Genomic DNA, 12407 nt, shown 5'->3' with positions numbered 1-12407 from the left:
GCGAGGGGGTGGTCTCAGCTACCGAGGATTGGGTATCAGCCTTGTAGGTCAGAAGCAGTTCCCGCTTCTCTGAGAAATAATGCCTGTAGCACAGGACTGTTGAAAAGCGCGAGTGAAATAATGAATGCAAACCTGTCATGCAGAGCAGTGTCTCATAAATTGTTTCTTTACAGTTGGATAAGGTGAGGATATCATGGATCACCAGTAACAAAACATGAGTTGTTTTTTTTTTTATAATTATTTTTTATTGAAGGGTAGTTGACGCACAGTATTACATTACATTAGTTTCAAGTGTACAACACAGTGATAAAACATTTATATACATAATTCTAGGTTCCAGCTATCACCCTACCAAGCTCAAAACATGAGTTTTTAAAAAGTATATAATAATAGGTCAAAGGGCAGATATCCAATAACATACAACTTCTCTTACATTTATTGAGCACCTGTTTTTCCTCTTCTGCTAGTGAGGTAAGGTGAACCAGGGACTGCCACCCTGTTAGGAAATATCTTCCATGGGGAATTCTAGGTTGGGCAATTAAGATCAGTTCTAAACATTTATATTTTTATATCTTTTTTTTTCCTTGGTGTGCTCTCACTGGGTTCAAGTTACTGTTGGAGGGGTGAGATCTAGGAGAAAACGACCCAGGAGACAGCTTAGTCGGCTTTTGTTCTAGTCCTTTCCCTCTAGCCCAGGCCGAAGGAAGCTGTGTTGCATGCTTATCAGTCAGCCACATTACGATGTTGGATTGCAGCTTTTTCTGGCTCAGGTTCTGAACCCTAGCCATCTCTCTCTCTCTCTCTCTCTCTCTCTCTCTCTCTCTCTGTCTCTCTCTCTCTCTCTAATTTGGGTGGATTGAAATATACTGACAGGGAACTGATGTTTGAGAGGTAAAGAGCAACAGGAGTGAGAACCCTGCATTGGGAGAGGAATGGAACTGAAAAATCAAAGTGTGAGAGGAATGGGTATTTATATTTTGAGACTTACATTTTTATAGAAAAAGAGGAGCTACATGAAAACTGTGTACTCTATTTTTTTATAGGGTGGTGGCAATTTTCAAGCATTTTATATTGTTAATACTGCACTATTCAACACATTGTGTACCTACTATCTGCCAGGTGCAGGTACATTATTAGATTCTATGTGGTATTATTTTATTGTAAGTACTGTATATAATGTCACTATCTAGTATACATTGTAAATTCCTGTTTGGGGAGTTTGGTTGGAGCCAGAGATGAGCATAATTTAAGGTGAGAAAGACAGTAGTGGATGTGTCCTGGTCAGCCCAGCTTCCTTCCAGGGGTAGGCAAGAGAGTTTGCTGGAAATTGTACCATTAGTTGGCTTACTCCCCTTTCCTCTGCTGATTTTTCTCTTTCCCTTACTGGCTTCTCAGAGCAACTCATTTGCTTACAAATTTTCAACTTCTAAAGGTCCTGATTGTGTTAGTTTGGTTCTACCAAGAAGCAGACACCAATGCAGCATTAGATATACAAGACACTTATTCTAGAGGGAGCAGTAGCAGGCAGAGAGAGCTTGCAGACCACAGTGCAGGGCTCACTGACCCCTGTGGAGAGAGAGACGGAAGGAGGGTTGGGTAGGAAGTTTCTGAGTGAAGCACAGCTCCAAGATAGGTCTGACTTTGCCAGTGGGAACTCCTCAGGCCAAAGTGCTTGCCAGAGGAGTCCTGTGGTTTGCCGGAATGGGCCTGCTCTAGTACCTCTGCCAGGCTCAGTCACTGATTAGAAGCAGCTCTCAGCAAACCCGGCTTCCGTGCCAGTGTGGTGCACCCAGGGGCCAGCAGCTGGGGTCATCCATCGGTTGTGCTCTACACGGCAAGAACTGAGTGGAACATTTTCTTGGCCACTGTGCTGGCCTAGGGTACTGATAGAATGCTATTTCACTCATCCATTTTTCAGAAAAATATTTTTTCATGTGTTTATTCTCAACAAATATATATGAACTTGTTACTGTGAACAAAACAGAAGTATTACTACCCTCATGTAGCTTTTATTCTGTGGGATAGCAGATTTTTTTAAATATGAAAGAATTTCACTATGATAAATACTATGAAGGAAAAAATGGTATGTTTTGAGTGCTACTGAGTGCTTGAATTCTAAGTGCTTTACATGAGTTCTATATATGAACTCATTTAATCTTCCCAGCAACCTTATGAGGTAGGTACTCTTTATTATTCCCAGTTTACAGGTGGAGAACCTGAGGAGAGCAGTGCTTCAACTTAGCCCCAAGGTCACTCAAAGTCAAAGGAATGAGAGACTGAGATAGAGAATGCCTGGGCAGTATATAACTTTAAATAGAGCTGTCAGGAAAGATCTCTCTGAGGAAGTGACATTAAGCTATAGCTTGAAAGATGGAAGGCAATTACTTTTATATTTGTGAGGGTGGGATTTGGCAGGGGAAGGCAAACAAGAACATCGCATGTAGAGGCAACAGAGTGTGCAATGGTTTGGGTGAGGAAGGACGTTGGCGCCTTGCAAACAGCGCCACCTTCTCTTTGCACCATAGCGAGCAAGCCGGAGAGCAGTGGCAAATGAGACTGGAGAAATGGACAGGGCTAGAGGGTTCAGAACCTGCACTTCTTTGGAGTTTCACTCTCTTCTTTACTCTGCAACCTGGAATCTCATTGAACACACAAAGTTTGTTTAAAAAATAACCCATTTTTTTGTGTGAACTGTTTCAGAGTGGAGTCATTAGCTTCCATCAGTCACCTTGCATGCACTCTGAGTTCCTTCACATGACTGGTAATTTTTCATAATGTATTCATGTTTACAAATGAAGGTCAGGACTGCTCAGCGCTAAATAGTTACTGCCAGGGCTGCTCAGCACATTCCACTCCTCACTTGCCCTTCCCACCCCCTTGGCCCCATTCTTGTACCAGACAAAAAACAGTTGTGGGTATATGACCAGGCCTAGCCATAAATAAGACTGTGTAATTTTTCTTCTGCAGCTGGAAAATGTGGCTGCTGTACTAGTCAGAGTTCTCTTTTATAAGTAATGGAAACCTACTCTGGTCAGTGTTTTGAGAAGTAAGTTATTGGGAGGGTATCCGGAAGCTCATAAAACCAAGTGGAAGCCTGGGGATAAAGCTTTGCAGGCCTCAGTAGAAGCTTGACACAGCTTCAGTTTGAAGATCCTCCCTCCCCTCCGCCCTCATCTCTAATGGTGCGGCTCTGCTCCGGGATTCTGCAGCCCCTGGACACTTGCCGCCACATCACTGAACTCCTGCCCGAACATCATGCTGCTGCAGCTGTCCCGGGTAATCTCCAGCTCTCAAACCTTTGACCTCTTCCAGATTCAGGATCAGACTGGGAGTATCTGATTGGCTGCACACAGGTCCTGTGCTCATGCTCTAGTTCCCGGAGGACAGGAAATGTTATACCCAACGCTCCTCAGTTTCAACTTCTGCAGTGAGCTGCATATTTTGGGATTTGGGGATTTCCCTTCACTTGGAAAGAGCATTTACATGCTGAATAGCCCACAGGACCACATGCATGGGCCGCCCTGGCTTCCCAGTGTGATTCTCTGTCACCTCAGGGGCTGTGGCGAAGGTTGAGCTGATACTGCCATCCTCCCTATCATTTGGAGGAAGCCCACCTACAGAAAGAAAATGAGGTCAACATGCAGAAATGAGGTGAAAGATGGACTATAGGAAATGAAAAGAAGAAGAGAAAGATGTTAGGTGGGGAGGAGAGATGTAGTGGGAGAGGGAATTGGGAAAGTGGTGGGAAGAAATTGCAGAAGCTGGAGCTCTGAATTTTTTTCTTGTCACATGACAGCTCCATTTCCATCTTCTTAGTTACACAAACCATTAAATCCCTTTTATAATGGCTTAATGTTCTTTGGAGTTGGATTTCATTCATTTGCCATCAAAATGTCCCAGTCAATGCAGAAGCTGGGTGGGTTTCATCTACGATTTTATGAGTTATTGTTTAGCTTCCTTTTCAGATCTCAGTCCAAGAAGAGACTAGACCACCCCTCTGAAGTTCTGACTGTCTTGCAGTGACTTTCAGATGATCCAGTGTGCTGGAGATTATGGTGTAGCAGGGTGTGTGCACTTCTAGTACCTCCAAAGAGCCAGGTGAAGTCTGTAGTTGGGTTTTGCCTCTGAGCAGTGGTGGATCATTTTCTGGAGGCACTGGGAAGTAGCAGGCATGTCTCTTAGGTAGGGACTGGGAAACTGGAACTGTAGATGTGAATATGAGCCTATCATTATATGACCAGAAAGTGATCTGGTAAATGGATTCTTTTTCTGTAGTGAAGGCGACTCAAATGTCAACAAAGGTTGGGAAGTTTTGAAGTCAGGAGTGTTTTAGTCTGGGTTACCCCCAAAAGTAGAGTTAAAGTCTTGTGTCCAAGTAATTTACTAGGAAGTGATCCCAGGAAGCAGTAGAACTACAGAGAATAAAACAGGAGCTCAGTTCTGCTGGAATCTTTTGAGAAGTTACATGGTACCTCAAAATTGCCCACCCAAAGATGGGGAGGAAGGCTCTAGTTCCCGGACAGCCTACTCTCTGTAGTAATTTTGCAACTTTTATGTAATAATCCATTGATTATTTTTGAATCCCCATTGATCAAAGGCTGACTGAGGGGACATCACTGTTGTGCATACATGGGTCATAGGGGGCTCCCACAGGAGCTCTATGCAATAGCACAGCACAATAGTGGAGAAGCCCTAGGGCAGGAAAAAAAAGATGTGTGATTCAGCTGAGTTGCAGTGCTGTCAGTTTCCCCTGCATGCCCCTGGCTATCATAGCAGTGGCTAGCGTAAAAGTGGGTCCAGGGGATGTGAGGGGCCAAGAAATGCCAGATATATGGGGGAAAGTGCTGAATTCTTAATCATACATAAGCAGAGTAAAAATAAACTGTTTAGCTGGATCTTTGCTAATTAAAAAAATAGATTAAAGTGTATAGATTTTTAAAACATGGATGATAACTGTTAGTAGAATCTAAAATAATATGTGCACCTCAAGATCACTGGAGAAAATAAGGAAAAAAATTTCCTGTAAGAGAAAGCAAAGGAAACTGCAAAAACCTCTCACTCTGTGTGTGTATGTACCTATTTGGCGCAGATAAAAAGAAGGCATATGTATATGTATACACTGAAGTGGAAATTATGATGGTAGAAACAAAACAGACATATATCAAAGCAGTGACTGATGTAGCCTGAAGTTTATACGGTTTGGGGGGACTGGTCTTTAAGAATAATAATACATAATTACAAACACAAAATTAGATATGAAAATGAATATTTATTTGGAATGAGAAAAAGATAATACAGATGCCACAAACATCACAAAATTCAGAATAACATCTGATACCTCTCTGTAGTACTTCTCTCCGTTTTTTTTTTTTTTACTACATGTTCAATTACCTCACCATAGGACAATGATTAATTGATGTTTTTCTTAAAAAGAGCAGAAAGATAATTCATCCTTTTACTTCACATAGTGGATATTGTCACTGTTGACTGTTTAGAAAAAAAATTTTCTTACAGCTTTACAACTAATTACTGGATTTGCTGCCCAGAATCTGTGACTTCCTCAGCAGTTCTTGCTCAGGTGGTGATTCTTGCACTGAGAACTCCAGCCCTTTGATTTCTCTAAGTCTGTCACCTGACTGCTACAGCCAGTGCTGGCCCAGCCAGCCGTGTCTTCTCTGCCAAAGGTACCCTTCTCCCCACTGCCCCCCAGTGAGCCAGGCCTTGGTGGCAAGAGGTAGTCACAAAGCTTGAGAATTGAGCCTTGTACGGGGAGCAGAGCAACATCTTTTAAAAATATCTTTTTCTTTGGGGTCCTGGCTGCTTGATGTGGTCTACCAGGGAAGGTTGTTAATGAGGGCCAAAAAGACATAACAGCACAGGCAGTTATCTAGATAAAACGGAATACTAAAAAAGACTTGATTAATCAAAAGAAAGGAGAGACGAAGATAAAGTGGACAAATAGAAAAATAAAGCATGCTGACATTCACCCATCCATTTCAGTGCTTTCATTAAAAGTAAGTGGTGAAATAATAATAAAATTGGTGGAATTTAAAAAAACTCAAACAACAATGTGGCATCCTGTATTGCACCCCGGAACAGAAAAAGGACAATATGGGACAACTGGTGACATCTAAATAAAGTCTGAACTTTATGTAATAATAATATACCAATGTTGCTATTTTAGTTTTAATAAATGGACTATGCTTTTGTAAGCTATTAACAGTGGAAACTGTATAAGAGGTATTCAGGACCTCTCTGTAGTAATTCTGCAACTTTTATGCAAATCTAAACTTACTGCTAAATAAAATTTTATTAAGAAAATGTAAATAGTTTTAATATCAAAGAAAAATCTTACAGTGTCAGTATGGATCAAGAAAACAAAACAAAAAGTATATGCTATTTACAAGAATATAGTTTAACATCAGATAGGTTTAAAGTAAACCAATGGGAAAATATATGTGTAAACACTAAGGACAAGAAGTACAGTATTACTGTATTAATATAGGAAAAAAAAGCCTAGATGAAGAGTATTATCAGAAATAAAGAAGCTCATTTCATAATAACTAAATGACAATCTCCTTAGGAAAACAATCTTAAATGTGGGTACATCTAAAAACAAACTTACAACCTAAATAGATGTTGCTTCAAAGAAGACATACACATGGGACATGCAAACTGCAGCAGAACCACAGACAAGTCCAGAGAAAAGGAGAAGAACCCTCTCTTATAGAGTAGAGGGCTGAGTTGGGAGGGCTGTTCCAAGGAAAAAGCCCATTGGAACAAACTGGGAAGCCCAAGTATTGCAGCTTCCCATTGGCTGCGTTGTGGCAGCCTCTCACTGCTGGGCCCTTGGAAGGTGGAAACCTTTCTTCCTCCTGCTGGGGAGTAAAGTAGCTAAACCAGTGAGGTGGCCTCTCTTCTGGTGGGTTTGAGATTTACAAGGAGTGGTGGGCATGAGAGCTCCGCCTGTAGGCCTACCAATGCCATGTCAGCGAGGTTTTCCCCTTAATTTTCAAAATGTTATTAAGAAGACTTCTTTCCAGGCAAGAATCTTACTATGCTGCTGGACAGTGACGGCAATGGTGTGTGGGGAGGACTTGATAATATGGGTGAATGTTGTAACCACAATGTTGTTCATATGAAAGGTTCATAAAATTGTATATCAATGATACCTTAATAAAAAAAAAGACTTATTTCCTTAAACCTCATGAACCAACCTCTGTTAGCTGCCACTTTTTCTTCTGCAGCTTCCTAACTCCTCTCAGCTCCACAGAACTGAAGAGAGTGAGGGCCTTGCTCTGGATTAGGCTTTGGCTTAAGGGAATGTTGTGGCTGGTTTGACCCATCCAGACCACTAAAACTTTCCATATCAGAAATAAGGCTGTTTCACTTTCTGATCATTTGTGTGTTTACTGGAGTAGGACTTCTAATTTCCTTTGCTGGGGAGGAGGAATTTCCCTCTACCCTCAAAGGTTCTTCTAGCTGGTCTAAGAATTAAATTGACATAAAACGGATTAACAGGAGAAAAAAAATGAATGTTTAATTGTATAATACGGGCAATCCACAGACACAGATTCCAAAGATAGCCAGGGACAGTGAGGTCTTAGTTCACTATGAACTAAGGAGAATGGTGGGGGTTGGGGTGGGGGCCTGGAACCTCAAAAGAAAGGGAAGCAGTTCTCGGGAATATGAGAGACAAATGTTTGGCAAATATTTCCTGGCCCACAGAAAACCAGGACTTTGAGAGGAATTTTAAGACTTTCCTCCCTGTCTACCACATGCAGTTCACATTATAATGTAAAGGTTATAGCCCTCCTCCTGGATCAATTCCTCCATCTAAATTATTCTTACAGTTGGTTGGTGGGCAGGGAGGTCAAAGTTTCTTTCTGAAACTTTGGCCTCAATTGTTTTCAGCTCCACATAGTCTGCATGTCGCAATGGCACATGCTGGGTTCTCCTGTCATGGTCCCTCCATCTTTGAGAACTTTTGATTTGCATTCACATGACTAATTGGTGCAAGAGGCCTAGCTTTCAGCCTGTTTCAGATTTGAACTTGCTTCCTCACTAAGATTAATCATTTCTAGCATTTGATTAAAGCAAGAGACTTGCGACTCTTCCTTCCATTTGAGCATTAGAGGCCATTGCAGGGTTATTAATTGGCCTAATTTCAATATTATTGTGTCCCAGGAAATGGGGAGGCCTACTAAGAGTGAGAGGTGGGAACCAGCCAGTCCATAGAGCAGTCAGAACACACACAACATTTACCAATTAAGCACACTGTAGGTAAAATTGCAATACTTCCAGAATCTCTTGCCTGGCCTTAGTGCATCTCCATATCAACAGGTGATTACAAGGGTGGGGGGAGTGAGGATGTATCTGGACTAGAGAGGTTTGGTGGGGCCCCTTTTTGCAGCTGGGTAGAGAGAGACACAGATGAGCAGAAGTGGATGACTGTTAGTAAGCAATAAATGGGTTTCTCCCACTTTATTTCTTCCTTTGACTGATTTTGGCTTCAAAGGTTGTTTGCTCTGGACTGGGAACATGTTTTCCCCCCAGAGTTGCACACATCTACTTATATGGGTGTGGTTTGTGGTGCTTCCAAATGATTACAGTGGTAACATCAAAGATCATTTTTCACAGATGACCATAACAAATAAGATGATAAAAAAGCTTGAAATACTGCAAGAACTATGAAAATGTGACACAGACACAAAGTGAGCAGATGCTGTTGAAAAAATGGCATCGATAGACTTACTCTTCCGCAACCTTCAGTTTGTCAAAACATAGCATCTGTGGTGGAGTGAAGTGCAATAAAATGAGGTATGCCTGTATACACACACAAAAAAAATAGAATATTATTCAGACTCTAAAAAGAAATTCTGCCATTTTTGGCAGCATGGATGAACCTGGAGGACATTATGCTAAGTGAAATAAGACAGACACAGAAAGACAAATACAGTATGATCTCATGCATATGTAAAATTTAAAACAGTTGTAGCCATAAAAGCAGAGTAGAGTGGTGATTGCCAGGGGCTGGGGATTGGGAAAATGGGAAGATGTTGGTCAAAGGGTACAAACTCTAAGTTATAAGATGAATTAGACCTGGGTATCTAATGTACAGATGTACAATCACATTTAATGGTGATTATAGTTAATGATGCTATGTTGTGTACAGAGAGTCCCTGACTTAACGATTTTTTGACACTACAGTGGTGCAAATGTGAAACCATGAAGTAGAAACCGCACTTTGAATTTGAATCTTTTCGCCAGTCCCTGGCATGTAGTGTGAGCATCTCTGGGATGCTGGGCAGCGGCAGCGAGTGCAGCTCCCTGTCAGCCCGTGACCACAAGGATCACCAGCCACAAGGATCACCAGCCAGTACACTTGTGACTGTCCACCACCCTGCCTGTGACAATCCTCCACCCTTTTCATTGTCAGTGCAGCAGGCAATAAATGACGTAAGACATCCGACACAGTATGGTAAAATAGGCTTTGGTTTAGATGATTTTGCCCAACTGCAGACTAAGGTAAATATTCTGAGCAGCTTTAAGGTGGCCTAGACTAAGCTTTGATGTTCAGTACATTAGGTGCAGTGAATATGTTTTCAGCTACAATATTTTCAGCTTAGGATGGGTCTGTCAGGATATAACCCCATCATAAATCAAGGAAGATCTGTACTTGAAATTTACTAAGAGAACAGATAATAAGTTTTGTCACACATACAAGAATTAACTATGTGAGGTAATAGATATTTTAGCTTATGGTCATTTAAGAATGTTTATGTATATCAAAATGAGGTGTACATCTTAAATATATACAATTTTTGTTTGTCAATTATTCCTCTGTAACATGGGACAAAAATTTAAACTTGCTCTACTAGCTATCGACTTATAACCATAGCAATTACGATGACATTGCCATATTACTGGTTTAGGGAAAGATAAATAAACTAGTGAAGGAGAATAGGGAGCCCTCAAACAGATCCACACACCTATAGAAATTTTATCCGTATTTCATTATAAGACGCTGTGACTAACAGTCAAAAAGAAAATAGAGATGTATTATAAATCATTCTTGGACAATTGGTTATCCACATGTAAACAAAAATAAAAATAGATCCCTTGTATCATACTGTAACCCCTGGGGGTGGGGTGGAAATCCCCGGGCAAAATACCTTTGAAACCAAAATCAGTCAAAGGGAGAGATAAAGTGGGAGAAACCTGTTTATTTCTTACAAGCAGTCCACTTCTCTCCTATGTCTCTCACGACCCCACCGAAGAAGAAGATACCCCACCCAATCTCTCCAGTCCAGATAAGCCCTTGCTGGCCCTTGTAATTACCTATAGATATGGAGATAGACTACTTCTCTCTACCTCTTGGAAACACTATATGGAGATGCACCCAGACTAGGTGAGAGATTCTGGAAATATTGAATTCTACCCACATATACAAAAAAAAAGAAATTTCCAAGTGGATTAAAGATATAGGATGAAATGTAAAAGTAAATTATTTAGAATATGTCTCAATTACCCTGGAGTAGGGAGGAATGTCTCAAAATACAAAAAACATGAACTATACAGGAAAACTGATAATTTTGGCTCCTTTAAAATTAACTTCAGGTCATCAAAAAACACATTAATAAAAGTGGAAAGACAGGACTTAGTTGTAGAAGACATCTGCAATGCATGTAACGAGTAATGTGTCTAGAATAATTGAAAACATTTATAAATCAATAAAAAATGGCAACCAAACCCAGTCAAAAATAGCAAAGACATAAACAGAAAATTCATACAGAGTGGAACCAGGGAAAAGACACTTAGATGAGTAATAAGGGAAATGCATAAAACAATACTGAAATACTGTTTTCCCAACTATCAGACTGGCATGAGTTAAAAATCTGATGAATGTCAGTGAGGAAGTGGGGCTGGTTCACGCAACTGATGGAAATGTAATCTGGTACAACCATTTTGGAAAAGAATTTGACACTCTAGTAAGGCTGAAGATAAATTACCCTTCAATCCAACTCTTCTCCTTTAGGTCCAAGTACGACGATTTCGGACACATCTATAGAAAGAGACGTATACAAGAATGTTTGTTTCAGTACAGTTGGTGATGGTGCAGAACTGGAAACACCAAGTGCCAGTCAATGAATTGGTGAATCAATTTTTAAATATTCATTTGATGAATGTGTAAAGCAGTGCAAAGGAAAGAACTAGATGTAGTTTGTTCAGTGGATAAATCTCTTTCACTGGTTGGAGTGATCATGTTTTGCTTTTGCAATTTTCAACAGGAATGTAGTAAGCAAAATGAGAAATCCTGTGGAGGAAAGAGTTCTGTGGATTGCCAAGGAAAAGCATTTTGTGAATGAAGTTTTTTCTTCCCATGAAAACATGATCATTTATTTAAGTTATGGATAGAAAGGCAAAGTATCCTTAATTCCATTGGAATGATGCTTTCTTTGAAGGAACTGGTTCTTACCACAAGAGGTCAGCATTTGCAAAGGAGTAGTGTGGGTAAACTAGGACAAAAGTATCTTTTTGCGTCGAGATGTTATTTCCTATCTGAAGTGGTTCCAGGTACTGACCTTCAACTGGCTTAGTCAGTGCAAATTCTAAGTAAGATATTATTATAGAAATGGTACGTATACCATTGTATACATAGCAGTGCTGCGTTAGAATACTTCATTTTCACTAGTTGTAACTCAGGAGCTCCATGCTGCAGAAGTCGAGAAGTCTCACTTTGACTTTCATGGTGTTTTTCTTTCAAGGAGTTTCTCTGAATGGTTGTTTATGTCAGTTTAGAAAAGGGATACCTCCCTACGTGGTGGGGAATTACTAAGTAATGCTTATTTCATGAAGTTCTGTGACCTTCACACTAGCATACATTATTTTCATTAATACCTCTTAGAGGAAAATGAAGTACTTTGCCCTCAGGGCTAGAAAAGGTTTCTGCCACTTGGTTCTGGTTAGACTTTTCACTACAATGTTTCTCTGCCCGGCTCCAGCTTCCTTCCACCCACTTTGTAAACGGGAAATAGTAAAGAGTTTCCCGTTTTGAAGTCAGCTCCAGACCTACGCTAAATTGTCAGTGTTGATGGCAATGAATTGTAGACTGCGAGTCTAAGATAGACTTTTTATTCAAACTCCATCCCCACAGTGCTTAGCACACTGCCTTGTACTTGAATATTTGCGTTAATGAAAACAGAAACTTGAGCAATCCATTCCCAGCTAAAAATCCTTCGATGGTTCTTAATAGTTTTCAAGATCTAGCAGAACTAGCTTCCCATCCCTTAGTATTCATAATGTGGCCCTGCCTGACCTGCCAGCTTTATACAGTAATAATCAGTTACTATAAGCACATCATACACCATTATTGTCATAGTTTCTATACCTTATCCTTTAAAGTT

Source organism: Manis pentadactyla, chromosome 6, assembly GCF_030020395.1.
Source record: "Manis pentadactyla isolate mManPen7 chromosome 6, mManPen7.hap1, whole genome shotgun sequence".
Classification (NCBI taxonomy): domain Eukaryota; kingdom Metazoa; phylum Chordata; class Mammalia; order Pholidota; family Manidae; genus Manis; species Manis pentadactyla.
This window is presented reverse-complemented; position numbering follows the sequence as displayed.